Source organism: Somniosus microcephalus, chromosome 6 (genome assembly GCF_052327205.1).
Source record: "Somniosus microcephalus isolate GS21.2 chromosome 6, FLI_Smic_1.0, whole genome shotgun sequence".
Lineage (NCBI taxonomy): Eukaryota > Metazoa > Chordata > Chondrichthyes > Squaliformes > Somniosidae > Somniosus > Somniosus microcephalus.
Genome location: NC_140992.1, coordinates 139,833,453 through 139,853,244, shown reverse-complemented (window position 1 = coordinate 139,853,244; position 19,792 = coordinate 139,833,453).

Sequence of the window (19,792 nt, the reverse complement as noted above, 5' to 3'; positions counted from 1 at the left end):
GCCAAACTGCCTTCTCTAAGGACTTCTTGTGTTCCTTTCCCTCTGTCCACTTAGCTGCTTCATCTATCGGACGCCCAGCCCTTAACAGAGTGGTGATCCACTTTTTTGTGATATTCACCTTGCTAAACACATAATCAGAAATCCTTTCCTCCATCATGGTTTGCTCATCCGAACCATTGTCTACTGTATCGCAACCCTGCTGCCGCTGTCCTTCCGCGGTCACCATTCTCTGTAGGGGGTGGCATGTGGCCAGTCAGTTATGCCACTGACTGCCTGTGAGCGGTTCGAATCGCCCCCACACCCCTGGGTTCTCGACACCGGACTTAGGTGCATGCGGCGATACAGAAAACGAGTAGACAATTGGTTTGGTACAAGAAAACCGTAAACTTTATTAAAACGATGATAAAACAATTACAAATACTGAGAAATCACTATGTAGTCACAGGCTTATCAAAAGAATACACTTAAATGGGAATGGGGAAAACACAGCACATCGAGGGAAAACAATTACATTAACAATCCCCTTATCCTTATCCCACCCTCTATACCTAACTAGATTAAGCAAAGAGGGGCCAGGAATTCATGCTCACCAAGTCAAAATCTACTGAGTTAAAATGGTTGTGGGGTTTGGGGTTCGCTCTTTGTGCTCTCTGGGGCCTGCCGTCATCACATGATCCCAGGGCGCTGCAAAGGCGTCATCCAGGTAAAATACCCCGAGATTAAAGTCTTTGCTTGGGTACTTTACCTTGCAGGGATGATGGTTCTTCTTCTTCGGGTGTCAGTAGGTGAATTTTGCATGAAGATAGTCGCAGGTTAGCTGGATTGAAGGCCCGATTATTCGAAGCGTTCTTCAATCTTCTCCCAATTCATCTCGTCTCATCTCCTCTCATCTCGTCTCATCTGGCATGGTCTGCCCGTGTTTGCCTGGTGCGGTACCGGGCGTCCCTGATGGATTTGGGGAAGACATGGGCAGTGGCCAGTTAGCAAGCGCAGGAGGAAGAGAGCGTGGCTACCGATGGGCCTACAATTATACTCCTTCCGAAGGCCTTTATCTGCGCGCCAAATCAGGTCAGTCTATTGTCCAATTTAGGCGGGCCCATTTAATATAATTATACCAATCTAAGTTAACTTGCTTTAGATGACCGTTTATTACACCTGATGGCACCAGTGATGGCTATATTGTCATTAATGCATTTTAATTGGCCTGTCCGGCCTTGGTGGCTCCCTTGAGCTGTTTCTGATTATTTATGCGGACAAACTAATGGCCTTATGCTTAGGCCTAGCTGGGCTTGACTGTTTTGATATGACGTAATGCATATTCAGTGTTTGCCTAAGCTGTCTGGTTTTCTCAAACACAAAGTCCTTTTCACAGAAATGCATTTTAATTTCGATTTCCCAAAGCTGCCTGATTGTGCTGCAGAGTTCAAGCTTTTAAAATCTTACAGGCTTTTGGTCACGAGGTGCGGGCGCCATCTTTTTGGGTACCCCTTTTTTTTAACTGTCCATACAGTGTCCGTTTTATTAATAACCTTGGGGAATGTGGGCATTTTGAGAAGCTTACACCAGTCACCATTCCATTACCATTACTGATTGGGTGGTACTCCAGCCACCGGCCTGCTACTGTTACTGATTGGGTGATAATCCGGTCACTGGCACATTGCCATTACTGATTGGTTGGTACACTGGTCACCAGACCATTACCGTTACTGATTATGTGGTACTTCAGTCACCAGCCCATTACTGTTACTTATTGTGTGGTATGCCAGTCACCAGTCTATTACCATTACTGATTGGGTTGTTGTTCTGGACCTGTTACATGTAGGTAGCACCCTCTAGTGGTAGTTATTGCATAGCAGTGTGTTATTTGACCTTCTTACTGTCTGCCCCGAAAGTAGTATTCCAGAAAGTGTTTGCTCAGTTATGAACAAAGCTCACATGAGGCAACCGGTACTCAATCCTCTTCCATCCTTCCTTATACACTAGGCAAGATGCAATGTCTGTGAGTATTCTTGTTTAATAACATGATAACAACCTTGTCGGTATAGTATTTTGACAATACTTTGTCCATAAGAAGTTTAATAGCTGTTTGCTACTGAGGGTCAGCTTCAGTGCTATTTACCTATACAGTTAGTCTATTCTGTTTTCATAAACATGTTTTTGTATCTTGTGTAACAGCTAATGTATAGTCCTTACCTCTGTGTACAAAATATACTTTGTCTTTGTTTTACAGTTTCACAAATTTTATTCAAGTAAAGCTTCAAACAGCACCCTGCTTCTCGAGGAGTTATTTGAATGAGTGTTTAGCTGACTGGATAACTGGATAGGAGTTACATCTAGTGAAATCAGTACAGTGAAAAGACAGCAAGACGGCTAGCTGTGAAGAGCAGGGATCCTCCACGTGGAGCAGCAAGGACTCGAGAGTTAAGTGGCTGTCATCTAGGCGCAGAGTAAGCCATCATGACATAGCCAGCTTAAGTCTTCACCTTGTACACCACACTTACCTCACATCATCATGGCAGGAGGTAATACCAAAAATGCTACTCAGCAAGTAGAAGACTTTAAACAGTTAGATGAATCTGAAGAATGTGACAATCTGTCTATAAGCTCTCGTTACTACAAATCATCAGCCGGTTCTAGGTCATCAGCTGGTTCACAGTCATCAGCTGGTTCTAGGGTTAGTATGGCCATCACCAGAGCACGGGCCAAGGCAGAAGTAGCTTATGCCAAGAAAGAAATGGAAATATAAGTTGAACGGGCCCATCTCCAAGCCACATTAGATGCCCTGCAGGAAGAAAGAGCGATAAAAGTTGAACGGGCCCGTCTCCAAGCCACATTAGACGCCCTGCAGGAAGAAAAAGAGAAAGATGTTGCATTAGCTGAGGCACAAATATTGGAGGCACTGTTAATGGAAGCTGATCCTGAGTCAGCTAGCAAAGTTTCAATTCCCGTTCCACATCAGAGTCGACTACAGCACACCACAGACTATGTGAGCGACCAAGCTGACGCACAGTTTACGAGAGAGAGAGATGAAGACCCACACATCTCTACAGACTCAAGCACACCATATAACATGCCCGATGTCACCAACCAAGTTCAAAATGGACTGCGTGCCCCAAGTCACAGGATCCTCCCCCACAAAACAGAGGACACCGAGCAGAGGAATGGAGCACTGAAGAGAAAAAGTCAGCAGCAAAACCCCTCTCGTTTCCTCGAGTCCCCCAGCAGAGCCCCTACTCAAGGCAACTATGGCATAGGCCCCCATCACCTACGACCTTGTCAATTACCTTGCACGCAGCCAGCTGGTGACTACAGGGTTAACCACGTTTGATGATAAACCAGAGAATTATTGGGCCTGGAAGTCCTCCTTCCATGGCGCCATATAGGGCCTAGACCTGTCGGCAAGAGAAGAACTTGACCTCCTTATCAAATGGCTCAGCCCAGAGTCCGCCGAACATGCACGCAGGATAAAAGCAGTCAATGTGAGACATCTGCCAGCTGGGTTGATGATGGCTTGGGCGAGGCTGGAAGAAAGCTATGGCTCGCCTGAAGCCATTGAAAGGGCTCTCTTTGCCAGGTTGGAGAACTTTCTGAAGTTGACAAATAAGGAACCCCAGAAGCTCCGCAACCTTGGAGACCTGCTGTTGGAACTCGAAGCTGCAAAGCAGGATGGCTACCTACCTGCCTAACGTATTTAGACACTTCCAGAGGGGTAAGTCCCATCATTGAGAAGCTTCCATTCAATCTGCAGGAGAAATGGACATCATTCGGGTCAAGGTTCAAGCTAGAGCACAAGGTTACCTTCCCTCCATTCTCTGTGTTTGCCAACTTCATCCGTAGAGAAGCCAAAGCTAGGACAGACCCCAGCTTCAACTTCTTCTCCTCCCACACAGCACTTGCCAGAAGAGACAAATTTGACAGACATGGAAAGACAACAATATCTGTCCACAAAACGCAAGTGTCTTCAACCGAGAAGACAAGGGATCAGAAGAAATCCGAGGATATGAGCAAACAATGCCCCATCCACAACAAGCCCCATCAATTAAAGAAGTGCAGAGGCTTCAGATAGAAGTCCCTGGAAGACTGCAAACAGTACCTCAAAGAGAACTCTATATGTTACAAATGCTGCTCCTCCACGAACCATCTCGCTAAGAACTGCAAGGTAGATGCAAAATGCACAGAATGTGAAAGTGATCGGCACATTTCAGCACTCCACCTAGGCCCAGCTCCTTGGAAGTCAGAGTCATCTCCTCCCACCTCAGAGCACGGCGGGGAGAGAGAGGGAGTCGCCTATCCGGAGATTACATCCAAGTGCACCGAGGTGTGTGGAGAAGGAGTGAGCGCAAGAGCATGCTCCAAGATATGCCTCATTAATGTGTACCCTGTAGGACGTCGCCAGGAATTTGAAAAGATGTATGCCATACTAGACGAAAAAAGTAACCGTTCTCTAGCAAGATCCGAGTTCTTTGACATCTTCAAGGTCAAAGGAAGTCCGTCGCCTTACACGCTGAAGACGTGTGCTGGACTTACATAGACAGCCGGCAGGACGGCCTGTGGTTATGCTGTTGAGTCAGCTGACGGGAAGATTAGTCTCCCCCTTCCTACGCTCATCGAATGTAATTAAGTCCCCGGCAAGCATTCTGAGATTCCCACTCCGAATGTAGCTCATCACCACAGTCATCTGAGACGCATTGCAGACGAGATCCCACCTCTTGATCCAGACACAGACATACTCCTGCTGTTGGGCAGGGCATCCTGAGGGTACATAAGATAAGGAAACAGATCAACGGTCCACATGACGCCCCTTTCTCCCAAAGGCTAGATCTCGGCTGGGTCGTTGTTGGAGACGTGTGCCTCAGGGGTGCTCACAAGCCATCTCAGGTGAGCACAGTCAAGACTTCCATCTTGGAGAATGGTCGTCCAAGCTACCTTACCCCATGCAGTAGTCAGATCCAAGAGACAGAGAAGTTCAGTCATACGGCCCAGCCTCAGAACCCCCCAGTGCTGATCTCCACAGACAGCACACAGATGATGCTCACTGGAGAGAACCTGAGTCAGTCAGTCTTCTGTCGCACCGCCAGTGACCACAGTCTTGCTCCATCGATTGACAACATGAGATCCCTCCAGATTATGGACAATGAGGTCTCTCGTGAGAGCTCTAACAGCTGGGTTGCACCCTTACCCTTCCAGAACCCCAGACGACGGCTGCCGAACAACAGGGTCCAACGTATCCGACAATCCACATCCCCCGACCAGTGGAGGTACGTCCCCACAGACCTGAACCCAGCTGACCATGGGTTTGATCTGTAACAGCACCCCTTCTCAGCAGCATGACATGGCTGTCAAGACCAGCTTTTCTTCAGGATCTGTCCCTGCACTCCTCTGAACCCAATGAGTCATTCAACCTCCTCAACCCTGTTTCTGACTCCGAGATACGCCTACAAGTCATAGCAAATGTCACTCAAATCTCTAAGGACCTGATGAGCACCAAACCTTTCGAGCGTTTCTCCAAATGGAACACTCTCATAAAGACAGTAGCACGCCTAACCCACGTAGCTCATACCTTCTCCCAGCCTACACAAGAGAGTAGCTGCCATGGGTGGCACATCTGCCGTAAGAGTCCCTCTGAAGAGGAGCTCAAGAGAGCCAAAATCCTTGTGATGAAGAGCGTCCAAAACGAGTGTTACTCAGAAGAGTTGAAGTGCATAGCAGCAGAACACAACCTACCCCCTCACAGCAGTCTACGGAAGCTGCATCCTATCATCGACACCGACAGACTTCTCAGAGTTGGGGGATGCATATCGCAGTCATGAAAGCAGGAACAGCAAAGGTCTCCTCTCGGCCTGTCTCTGAGGTGGTCCTTCTTTTGTCGCCAGAGGACTCCAGTGACAAGTATGTAAAATTCGCAAAATTTCCACATTTCCCCAAAGGTTATTATTAATAAAAGCGACACGGCATGGACATTTAAATTAAAAAAGGTACCCAAAAGATGGCGTCCGCACCTTGTGACCAAAAGCCTGCAAGATTTTAAAAGCTTGGACTCTGTGGCACAAGCAGCTTTTGGGGAAATCGAAACCTAATGCAGTTTCTGTGAAAAAGGACTTGTATTTTGAAAAGCAGACAGAACTCTGAATATGCATTAAGCCGAATCAGAGACAGACCAAAACCAGTTAGGCCTATACTTGAGGCCATCAAGTTGTTTGCATAAATATTTGGGAACAGCTTAAGGAAGCCATCGAGGCTGGACAGGCCGATTAAAATGCATTAATAACAATACAGTCAGACATCAGGCCAGTAGGTGCGATCACCGGCCCTCTAAAAACAGTTAGTTTAGATTGCTACAATTATTTAAACTAGCCCACCAAGATTGGGACAATGAACTAACCTGATTTGGCGTGCAGATAAGGGCCATCCGAAGGAGTATAATTGTAGGCCCACCGATAACCGACGCTCTCTTGCTCGCTTGCTCCTGCTCCTCGCCCTCGTGGCTGCTGCTCTTTTCCCCCCTCCCGCGCTTGCCGCCTGGCCACTGCCCGTGTCTTTTCCCCATCCCATCAGGAACGCCCGGCATTGCATCAGGAGAACACGGGCAAACCAGGCCAGGCGAGGCGGGATGAGATGAGGTGAGATGAGATGAGACGAGACGAGACGAGACGAGACGAGGTGAGGTGAGGTGAGACGAGATGAATTGGGAGAAGGTTGAAGAACGCTTCGAATAATCGGGCCTTCAATCCAGCCGACCTTCGACTATCTTCATGCAAACTCCAACTGCCGCCCAAGGAAGAGGAACCATCATCCCTGCGAGGTAAAGTACCCAAGCAAAGACTTTAACCTTGGGGTACTTGTACCTGGACGACGCCCTTGCAGCACCCCAAGACCACATGACGATGGCAGGCCCCAGAGAGCACAGAGAGCGAACCCCAAACCCCACCGCTTTTTGAACTCAGCAGATTTTGGATTGGTGAGCATGAATTCTGGCCCCTCATAGCTTAATCTAGTTAGGTATAGAGGGTGGGATAAGGATAAGGGGATTGTTAATATAGTTTGTTTTCCCTCGACGTGCCATGTGTTCCCCATTCCCTGTATAAGTATAGTTATTTTGTATTTGCCTGTAATTTTATACTGGTAACTTGTCATAAGATTGTGTTAATTTCTATTATAATAAAATCTTGGTTTTCTTACATCCAAACCATCTGTCTACTCGAGTCTTTTCTGTATCGCCGCCTGTACCTAAATCCGGTGTCTAGAATCCAGGGGCATGGGAGTGATTCGAACCGCTCACGAAACAGTCAGGGGCATAACTGACTGGGCGCACGCGCCAAACACACCACCCCCTACAAGTAGAGTTAGGATTATGTGGGGTCGTTAACAAGCCCAGATGGGGAGTGTTCTGGACCTGTTACATGTAGGTAGCACCCTCTAGTGGTAGTTATTGTATAGCAGTGTGTTATTTGAGCTTCTCACTGTCTGCCCCGGAAGTAGTATTCCAGGAAGTGTTTGCTCAGTTATGAACAAAGCTCACATGAGGCAATCGGTACTCAATCGTCTTCCATCCTTCCTTATATGCTAGGCAAGATGCAATGTCTGTGAGTATCCTTGTTTAGTAATAAGATAACGACCTTGTCAGTATTGTATTTTGACAATACTTTGTCCATAAGAAGTTTATTAGCTTTTAGCTGCTGAGGGTCAGCTTCAGTGCTATTTACCTATACAGTTAGTCTATTCTGTTTTCATAAACATGTTTTTGTATCTTGTGAAACAGCTAATGTATAGTCCTTACCTCTGTGTACAAAACATACTTTGTCTTTGTTTACAGTTTCACAAATGTTATTCAAGTAAAGCTTCAAACAGCACCCTGCTTCTTGAGGAGTTATTTGAATGAGTGTTTAGCTGACTGGATAACTGGATAGGAGTTACATCTAGTGAAATCAGTACAGTGGTACTCCAGCCACTGGCCCGTTACCATTACTGATTGGGTGGTACGCCAGTCACCGGCCCATTACCATTACTGATTGGGTGGTACTCCAGTCACCATACCGTTACCGTTACTGATTGAGTGGTAGGCCGGTGACCAGCCCGCTACTGTTACTGATTGGGTGATAATCAGGCCAGCGGCCGTTACTGTTACTGATTGGGTGGTACTCCAGTCACCGGCCCATTACCATTACTGACTGGGTGATACTGCAGTCACCGGCCCGTTACCGTTACTGATTGGGTGGTAAACCAGACACCGGCCCATTACCATTACTGATTGGGTGGTACGCCAGTCACCGGCCTGTTACCATTACTGATTGGGTGGTATTACAGTCACCGGCCCTTTACTGTTACTGATTGTTTGGTACTCCAGTCACCGGACCGTTACCATTATTGTTTGGGTGGTAGACCAGTAACCGGCCCATTACCATTACAGATTGGGTGGTACTCCAGTCACTGGCCCATTACCATGACTGATTGGTTGGTACTCCAGTCACATGATTGTTACCGTTACTGATTGGGTGGTACTCTGGTCACCAGCCCGTTACCATTAATGATTGCATGGTAATCCAGTCACTGGCCCGTTACCATTACTGATTGGGTGATAATCCGGTCACCAGCTCATTACTATTACTGATTGGGTGATACACCAGTCACCGGACCGTTATTGTTACTTATTGGGTGGTACTCTAGTCACCGGACCGTTATCGTTACTGATTGGGTGGTACTCCAGTTACCGGCACGTTACCTTTACTGATTGGGTGGTGGGCCAGTCGCCGGCCCGTTACCATTACTGATTGAGTGGTATGCCGGTCACCAGCCCATTACAGTTACTGATTGGGTGGTAATCCAGTCACCAGCCCATTACCATTACTGATTGGCTGTTACTGCAGTCACCGGCCCGTTACCATTACTGATTGGTTGGTATGCCGGTCACCGGCCCATTACCATTACAGATTGGGTGGTACTCCAGTCACTGGCCCGTTACCATTACTGATTGGTTGGTACTCCAGTCACATGATTGTTACCGTTACTGATTGGGTGGTACTCTGGTCACCAGCCCGTTACCATTAATGATTGCGTGGTAATCCAGTCACTGGCCCGTTACCATTACTGATTGGGTGATAATCCGGTCACCAGCTCGTTACTGTTACTGATTGGGTGGTACACCAGTCACCGGACCATTACCATTACTGATTGGGTGGTACTCCAGTTACCGGCATGTTACCTTTACTGATTGGGTGGTACGCCGGTCACCAGCCCGTTACAGTTACTGATTGGGTGGTACACCAGTCACCGGACCATTACCGTTACTGATTGGGTGGTACACCAGTCACCAGCCAGTTACCATTAGTGATTTGCTGGTACTCCAGTTACCGGAACGTTACCTTTACTGATTGGCTGGTACCCCAGTCACCGGCCCGTAATGATATTGATTGCATGGTACTCCAGCCACCGGATATTTGCCGTTACTGATTGGTTGGTACTCCAGTCACCGGCCTGTTGCCATTCCTGATTGGGTGATACTCCAGCCACCGGCCCATTACTGATACAGATTGTATGGTACGCCGGCCACTGGCCCGTTGCCGTTACTGATTTGATGGTATGCTGGTCACTGGCCCATTACCATTACTGATTGGGTGCTACTGCAGTCACCGGCCCGGTACCGTTACTGATTTGGTGGTACTCCAGCCACCGGCCCATTACTATTACTGATTGGGTGGTACTCCAGTCACCGGCCTGTTACCGTTACTGATTGGGTGTTAATCAGGTCACTGGCCCGTTACCATTACTGATTGGGTGATACTCCAGCCACCGGCCCATTGCTGTTACAGATTGTGTGGTACGCCGGCCACTGGCCCGTTGCTGTTACTGATTTGATGGTATGCTGGTCACTGGCCCATTACCATTACTGATTGGGTGCTACTGCAGTCACCGGCCCGGTACCGTTACTGATTTGGTGGTACTCCAGCCACCGGCCCGTTACCGTTACTGATTGGGTGTTACGCCAGTCACCAGCCCATTACCGTTATGATTGGGTGGTACTCCAGTCACCGGCCCGTTACCATTACTGATTGTGTGGTACGCTGGTCACCGGCCTGTTACCATTACTTTGTGTGTGCTACTGCAGTCACCGGCCCGTTACCGTAACTGATTGGGTGATAATCAGGTCACCAGCCCATTACAGTTACTGATTTGGTGGTACACCGGTCACCGGCCCATTGCCGTTACTGATTGGCTGGTACTCCAGTCACCAGCCCATTACTGTTACTGATTGGGTGGTACGCCGGTTACCAGCCCATTACCGTTATGATTGGGTAGTACTCCAGTCACTGGCCCTTTACCGTTACTGATTGGGTGATAATTCGGCCACCGGCCCGTTACTGTTACTAATTGGGTGGAACACTGGGCACCAGCCCGTTACTGTTACTAATTGGGTGGTAGGCCAGTCACTGGCCCGTTACCATTACTGATTGTGTGATAATCAGGTCACCGGGCCATTACCATTACTGATTGGGTGGTACTCCAATCACCGGCCCATTACTGTTACTGATTGGGTGGTACTCCAGACACTGGCCCATTACCGTTACTGATTGGGTGGTACGCTGTTCACCGGCCCGTTACCATTACTGCGTGTGTGCTACTGCAGTGACCGGCACGTTACCATTACTGATTGGGTGGTACACTGCTCACCGTCCCATTACCATTACAGATTGGGTGATATTCAAGTCACCGGCCCGTTACCATTACTGATTGGGTGCTTCTGCAGTCACCGGCCCGTTACCATTACTGATTGGGTGGTACTCCAGTAACTGGACCATTACCGTTACTGATTGGTTGGTAGGCTGGTCGCCGGCCCGTTACTGTTACTGATTGTGTGGTGCACTGGTCACCAATCCATTACCGTTACAGATTGGGTGATAGTCAAGTCACCGGCCCGTTACCATTACTGATTGGGTGGTACTCCTGTCGTCGGACCGTTACCATTACTGATTGGGTGGTAGGCTGGTCACTGGCCCATTACCATTACTGCTTGGGTGGTACGCTGGTCACCGGCCCGTTACCATTACTGATTGGGTGCTTCTGCAGTCACCGGCCCATTACCAGTACTGATTGGGTGGGAAGTCAGTCTGCGGCCCATTACCATTACTGATTGGGTGATAATCAGGTCACCAGCCCGTTACCATTACTGATTGGGTGGTACTCCAGTCGTCGGACCGTTACCATTACTGATTGGGTGGTAGGCTGGTCGCCAGCTCGTTACCGTTACTGATTGGTTGGTACGCTGTTCACCAGCCCATTACCGTTACTGATTGCATGGTGCACCGGTCAACAGCCCATTACCGTTACTGATTGGGAGGTACACTGGGCACTAGCCCGTTACTGTTACTGATTGGTTGGTAGGCCGGTCACCGGCCCGTTACGGTTACTGATTGTGTGGTACGCCGATCACCGCCCTTTACTGTTACTGATTGGGTGGTACTGCAGTCACCGTCCCGTTACCGTTACTGATTGGGTGGCAATCCAATCACTGGCACGTTACCATTACTGATTGGGTAGTACTCCAATCACCGGCCCGTTACTGTTACCGATTGGGTGGTACTCCAGTCACCGGCCTTTTACCGTTACTGATTGGGTGATTATACAGTCACCAGCCGGTCACTGTTACTGATTGAGTGGTACACCGGTCACCGGCCCATTACCGTTACTGACTGGGTGGTACGACAGTCACCGGCTCGTTACAGTTACTGATTGGGTGGTACTCAAGTCTCCGGCCCGTTACCATTACTGATTGGGTGGTACTCCAGCTCCTGGCACATTACCGTTACTGATTGGGTGGTAATCCAATCACCGGAACGTTACCATTACTGATTGGGTGGTACTCTAGCCACTGGCCCATTACTGTTACAGATGGTGTGGTACTCCAGTCACCAGCCCGTTACTGTTACTGATTGGGTAGTAGGCCAGTCGCCGGCCCATGTAAGATTCGCAAAATTGATATTGTATTAATAAGGGTCGAATGGCAGAAGAGGCCATGATTTTAAAGACTGTTTTAAAAGAAGCCCAGGATAAAGGGGCATGCAAAATGGCCACCAGACCCCGTGACCAACTTATTGGGACACTTTAAAATGGTTCCTGCAGTCCTCAGACAGCTTTGTGGATTCAACCCACAGTAGGTTCTGGAAGCCGTTTCTGAGAGAACGAAACCAGACACCCACACATTCATAAAGATTGGACGCAGATCCAGTCAGATCGGCCTGTAGATAAAGGCCATCTAAATGTTTACCCAGACAAAGGGGAACAGTTCCATATTCATAAAGAATGCATCAAGGACCCGTTAAAGACATCAAGAAGACATTAAAAACAATGAAGGTCATTCCAGGCCAGAGATGGCCCGTTACCGGCCATCCAAGAACAGTTTAAAATATAATAACTACCCCGTTGTGCAACCAGCCCGCCAAAATTAAAACAAAAGACTAACCTGATTTGGCACGAGATAAGGGCTTCTGCTGAGAAGTATAATTGGGAGACACCGGGGGTAGCGAAAGAGGCTTCATCTTAGATATTGGGAAGAGAGAGGTTCCTTTCTTCATCATCTTCATGGGATCTTCGGTAATAGCCGTTACCTTCGATAGCCGCTGGAGTTCAGAGAAGAAGATGGTTCGAGCCGGCGTCTCGCCCCGGGGTAAAACATCGGGAGATCATCGAGCAACCCCGGGCCGTTGACGAAACGGGAGGTAGTAAAACTACCGAAGAAACCTACATGAAAGCCGGCTAGGGGCTTCCAAATGTGGTCAAGCAGATGATCTCCGCCGACATCCAGGCCCGTCAGTGTCCAGCCTGTCCGTGACCTTCACCTCGAGAAAGAGAGAGAGAGTGAGGTGTGGCGCAGCCCGCTGTGGCTCCACTGACCATGAGGAAACAGGACGCCTGAGGGGATTAAAATGCAGACCTGTTTCAAAACTCTATACTTTTCCAACTGGATTGGTGAGCATGTTTCTGGCCATTCATAATCGGATCTAGATAGGTTTAAGGGGGTGGTCATTTTGGGTATAATTAACATGAGTTGTTGTCCCTCGATGTTCCGTGTGTTTCCCTATTTTATGATGATCTTTGTAAGGTATAATATGCCTGTATCCTTTTTAGTTAGTACTGTATTGTTATGATTTGTTTTTCCCTCCCATGTACCCTCTTATTTGCTTGCATTTGATTCGTTTTTCCATATGCAATAAAATATCATTTTGTTTCATTAAACCTGGTCTTTAAGAGTATTCTCTACATTGTAGTTCCTGCACCTAAGACCAGTGTCTAGAATCTAAGGGGTGAGTGGGTCAAACCACTCAAGGTTTTTCTGTGCAAAAGAGAGAGAGAGAGAGAGAAGTCTCTGAGAGAGAGTAACCTCTGCGATCTACAGAATCTCTAGAGAGAGAAAACCCCTTACAGAAAATGGCGACCGCGGCAGGACACTGGCAGCAGGATTGCAATGGTTTAGACCCAGGTTTGAATGGGCGAAATGTAATGGATGAGAGGATAGCGGATTATGTCTTTGGCAAGGTAAATCTCACTAAGCAGTGGATTTCCGATCTCTTACTGGATTGGCGTCCGGTAGATGCAGCCATCAGGTGGACAGAGAGCAAAGAGCATAAGAAGTCAGTGGAAAAGGCAGTGTGGCTGATGTGCTACAAGAAACAGGTTCAGATTTTGGACCGGGTCGTTGCAGCACAGGCAGCCAAGATCACTGCCCAGGCAGCAGAGATAGAGGAAAAGGCCATGGGTGGGGAAAAACTCATCACAGCGCTTCACACGTTGAATCAGGAATGCCAAGTAGTAGCCAGCCAACATCAGGCTAGAATAGAGTATCTGGAACGCCATGTTACTGAGGCAAAGATTCAGGAAGCGAGATTACGGGAGAAAAACACCCGCCTCGCACAACAGCTAAGAGCGCAGGAGGAGAGAGTAGTGGAAGTCAAGGCAGTTTACAAGCTATCCCCTGAACATGGGTTTGAGAGCACAGACCACGGCCCTTGCCAAAAGACCATAGAGGACCTGAGAATGGCCCTGGTTAAGGCAAAAGGCATGGTATGCCTCGTAAGCCCAAAAGCAAGTCAGATTAACTTTTTGCAGGAATCCAAACATCCGGTTCGTTGCGAGGTAGTTATGGCACCAGCCACTGAACCCTCAGCCCCGCCGAGCTATAGCGAGGCTTGGCAGGAACCAGTGGGGGTGGTAAAACAGGAGGTAGCTGAGATGGTACAGGAGGAGGAACAGCCCCTGGTAGCAAAGCCGGAGCCGGCACCAATGTGTCCTGCTCGGCACCAGAGGTTCGGTCCCAATGAGGACAATGGTGATCCTGGACCCCACATGAACCATCTCGTGGTGCCCTACGCTGCCCCACAACTAAGATCTATGGTGAGCCACCTCCCAAGACTCACAGTAAAGGGAGATCCATCAGTTCATTTCATGGAGATAGAGGAGACAGCCGCCATCAATTATTGTGATGATCTTGAACAGGCAAAGATGCTGCTCTTCTCCCTCGATAGCACAATCCTTCAGTGCCTCTCAGACGAGAGTAAGAGGGGACGGAAAGGGTATACGGATCTCAGGGATGAGGTCTTGGAAGTTATGGGAGTAGACGACGGTAATCCGTTCCAACGGGTGGAAGGGACTGTGCAGCTAACTGGAGAACCCCCACGGGTTTTCGCAGAAAGGCTGTGGCCAGTGTATCGACGCAGTTGTCCGGGCACGCCAGAATGGGTTGGAATGAGCACCGAACAGCGGGTTCATTGGCTCCATTGCTTGGTTGCTAACAGCTTGCCACAGATACAGGCCTTTGCCAGGTCCTGGTTTGAGCCCTAAGGTCCCGGCGTCACGGAGGAGACAGTGCTCCGCCAGCTCACCATAGCTTACAAGAATTGCAGAGGTCAGGAGACACCTCCCTCTAAGGGAAAAGTGCATGAGGCAAAACCCGCAGCCCCAAGTAAGAAGGAGTGGCGTCAGGAGGAGAATCGCCCTGCCCAAGCCAAGCTCAATTGCTACGGGTGTGGGAAGAATGGACATTGGCGCAAGGACTGTAAAAATCTGTGGAAGGATAATAAAGGGAAACCTCCCGCAGCCCAAACCCAAGCCCAGACCGCTGCCCCAGCACCAGCCCAAACACAAGCCGCAGCTCCTGTCCCAGCAAAGGGAGCCGGTGCGGCTATGGATCCCGCTGCGATAGAATCAATTTTAGAGACAATGCGGTCTCTTATGATCGCACAGGGTAAGATAGCCGTTGTAAAGTCCGTGCCTCAATAATACACGGACTTCGGGAGAACAGTTTAACAGGTACTTTACTGAACAGGAGGGCAATGTCAGACTGAAATACAGAAGCCTGCTAGGGCCTTTTATACAGGGGTGGTCACTGCCAGTACTGCCGTCTAAAACCAGTTCTTCCCTTAAAGGTACATACACAACAATTCCTCCCCTTTTAGATAAACAGTACATAACATTCATTTAACAACTAAATAATAACTAATTACAACTTTCTGGATATTATATACATCAACTGAAATAATCATTTATAAGTTCAGTCTTTGAGGAGGCTTCCTGATCCTGACTGGATAGCGCCTTTCTTGAGTATCCTGTTCTTGTGGCGGAGTTGATTCTGGTTCATTGTCATTGGTTGGTTCGTCAGCTTCCAATACCACTGCTTCTGAGGTAGACGCAATCTGTACTTCGGGTTGATTACCAGGTGCACCTTCTCGTGGTGCGGGTTTGGCTTGTTCCTGTGACTCTAGAATCTGGTCAGCATGGAGCCTCACAATGCTCTCTCCAACATCCACTGTGTACATTAGTGGTCCCTGCTGTGTGCATATCGTTCCTGGCTGCCATTTTTCTGTTCGGTTGCCATGGGCCAAGACTGGTTGCCCTATCTTGAAGCTCCGGGTTGGCTTCTCATTTATGTGCTGGAATTGCTTATCCTCAACATCTCGTCTTATGTTTGGTTTGAGCAAATCCAGGTGACATCTTAGCCTTCGGTTGAAGAACAGTATGGCTGGAGCTTGGTTGGTTACTGCATGTGTCGCATTCCAGTAAGCAAGCTATCCAGCTTGTGTTGTAGTGGTATGTCATCATTATACATTGCCTTTATGGCCTTTTTAAATGTCTGAACAAACCTCTCAGCCAATCCATTTGTGGCTGGATGATATGGGGCAGATGTGTAATGTTTCACCCCATTATTCTTCAGGAACCTCCGGAAATCCTCAGACACAAACTGTGGCCCATTGTCGGAGCAAATCTGTTCTGGCAACCCATTCCTGGCGAAGATGGTCCTTAGGACTGCAATAGTTTTCTCCGTGGTGGTGGAGGACATTTTAATGACCTCTGGCCATTTTGAATGGGCGTCCACAGCGATTAGAAACATTGAGTCCATAAATGGACCAGCAAAATCAATGTGTACCTGTTGCCATGGAGATGAGGGCCACTCCCATGGATGTAGCGGGGCCTGTGGTGGAGCGTTTTGGACCTTCTGGCATCCTGTGCATCTCTTGGTCATATCCTCGATTTCTTTATCGATTCCCGGCCACCACACAAACGCCCTGGCTAGGCTTTTCATTTTTACCCCTCCCAGATGACCCTCATGAAGCTCATTGAGCACTCTATCTCTCAGCTTGGGTGGAATTACCACTCGGGATCCACACATCAATGTTCCCCGGCACACTGACAGCTGTTCTCTCCTTGGCGAGAATGCTGGCAACAGTGAGTCGCCATGTGCTGGCCATCCCTTCACCGTCAAATCATAGACCCGAGAGAGTGTTGGGTCATTTTGGGTTTCCTTCTCTATACTTGAGTTTGTAACAGGCAAACATTCGAATATGGTCGCATGGAATATCTCAACAGGGTCCACTGCAGGTGTTTCTTCTACCGTAGGCAATGGTAGGCGCGACAGCCCATCATCGTTTCCATGCTGTTTCGTACCCTTGTACTCTATGTCGTACTGATGTGCCCCTAGAAAAAGTGACCATCTTTGCAGCCGTTGCGCTGTCATCACCGGAACGCCCTTCTTTGGGTTAAAAATGGAGACCAGGGGCTGATGATCAGTCAGTAGGGTGAATTTATGCCCGTGAAGATAATGATTGAACTTCTTCACCCCCCACACCAGGCTGAGGGCCTCCCTGTCAATCTGCGCATAGTTACACTCGGCTGTGGTTAGCGAGCGCGATGCAAAGGCTATTGGCCTCTCTGAATCGTCACGGAATTTGTGTGACAGTACCGCTCCAATGCCGTAGGGTGACGCATCACATGCCATCTGAATCGGTAGTGTTGGGTTGTAGTGGGCCAATACTTCTTTTGAAGTGTTTAGGCATTTACATTCCTGAAAGGCACGCTTACACTCATCACTCCATTTCCATGTCACTCCAGTTTGCAACAGGGCATTCAGTGGGTGCAGAATTGTAGATAAATTCGGCAAGAACTTATGGTAGTAGTTCACCAATCCGAGGAACGAACTCAGTTGCGACACATTTTCCGGTGCTGGAGCCTTGACTGCAGCCTCAATCTTGTCTGGCGACTTATGCAACCCTTCCTCATAAATCATGTGGCCACAATACGAGATTTGTCTCCTGAAGAACTCGCATTTGGGGAGATTGGCTCGTAGCCCATATTCCTGTAATCTCGTGAGCACCTGCTCCAGGTTGGCAAGGTGTTCACTGTCATTTTCGCCCATAACCAGGATGTCGTCCAAAGAACACTGGGTCCCCGGGATCGCTTGCAGGACTTGTTCCATCGCCCTCTGCCAAATAGCCAGGGCTGATGCTACCCCGAATACCAGTCGATAGTACTGGGAAAGGCCTTTGTGAGTGTTTATCGTGAGGTATTTTCTAGATGCTTCTTCCACCTCCATTTGTAGATATGCTTGGGCCAGATCAATCTTTGTAAAACATTTCCCTCCAGATAGTGAGGCAAAAATATCTTCTATCCGCGGAAGTGAATACTGTACTGTGTGCAGGACTGGTTTCACAGTCACCTTGAAGTCCCCACAGATGCGAACCTTCTTTGGCTCCCCAGGCATGCTGCTCAATGCTTTCTTCAATACAGGAACGATGGGTGTGGCCCACTCGCTCCAGTCCACCTTGGACAGCACACCCGAACGCTCCAGACTCTCCAGTTCAGCTTCAACGGCTGGGCGGATTGCGTATGGCACTGGTCTGGCCTTAAAATTTTTTGCGTTTGCGTTATCTTCAATCTTTATGTTTGCCTTTACTCCTTTTAGAGTCCCAAGTCCTTGTTGGAACACCTCTCCCGCGTCAGATAGAATTTGTGACAGACGTCCAGGTGCGACGTCATCATCCTTTTTGTCAGTCAAAGTTAGCGCCTGAATGGAATGCCAATCCAATTGTACTTTTTGGATCCATTCACGTCCCAATAATGGTGGTCCTCCATCTCGTAGTACATACATATATAGTTTCTGTGTTTCCTCGCCGTTATATTTAACTGGCACCCTTATTTTTCCTCTGGGGTAGACCTTTTGCCCCGTGTATGTCTTCAATACAATGGACGTTTCCTTTAAGGGTATGTGTGAGAATAGCCGCTCATAGTCTCATCGATTCATGACAGTTAGGGCTGATCCTGTGTCCAATTCCATCTTTACTGGGGACCCTGCTATTATGAGGGTGACCCAAATGGTTCGGTTATCCTCCTTTGCGATCACGTTGTGTAACTTTAGACAATTTACTCTCCTGCTCCCGGAGTCCTTATCACTCTCCTGATCTTCCGAACTACTGTCTGTCAGTTTTTTTACTTTCCTGTACTGTTCCTTAGTAGTTCTTGTCATGTTGGTTTTCTTTCCCGGCCTGCAGACTCTTGCTATATGTCCCATTTTTCCGCATTGCCTGCATAATTTGTCCTTAAACCAGCAGTTCTTCTGTTCATGGGTTGTTCTGCCGCAGTGATAGCACTTTTCTGCTCCATACGCCATTTCGTTAGCACTGTATTCTTGTGGATTCTGTTGTATTTCCACAGCTCCCCGTGCTGCTGCTTCATAGGATACTGCCATGCTGAAAGCCTGTTCTAGCGTCAGGTCCTTTTTTGAAAGTAGTCGTTTCTGGGTTCCTTCACTCTGGAGCCCGCAGACAAACTTATCCCGTAAGGTGTCTGCCAGTCCTGCTCCGAACTGGCAGTGCTTCGATAACTTGCGTAGTTCCGTAAGATAGTCAGCATTGCTCTCATCTTTGTGCTGGTTTCTTTTATGGAACTTGAATCTTTCTGCTATCAGCAGCGGTGTAGGGTTTAGGTGTTCCTGTAAGATATTAACAATCTCCTCAAAACTTTTCTCCATTGGTTTAGCAGGGGTAATTAAATTCCGCAATAGGCCGTATATACTCGCGCCCATCAAATTCAATAATACCGACGCCCTCTTTCCATCGGCCACCTCATTTGCCTTGCAGTACACTTCAATTCTTTCCACATACGTGGTCCAGTCTTCTACCTCGTTGTCGAAAGCAGTGATACTGCCACTTTTCGGCATCTTGGGTGATTTAAAATGGCGCCTCCCGCGCTTTTTCTTCTTCCCCAATCGAATAAAATGGCGCCTCCCGCGCTTTTCCTTCTTCCCCAATGGGATAAAATGGCGCCTCCCGCACTTTTCCTTCTTCCCCTTGCTGCCACGCTGGTCCTAGCATTCTACAGGGTAATGGCGGTGACCCGCGGCTTCGGCGCGTCTCACTTTCCTTCCCCCCCGTTTATTTTCTCTCTGCTGCCCGGTTCTTGAGCACCGAACGCGCCCTGTGCGCTCCACCCCCTCTCTCTCTTGTTTCCTTTTCCTGGCAACGCTGTGCGGCCC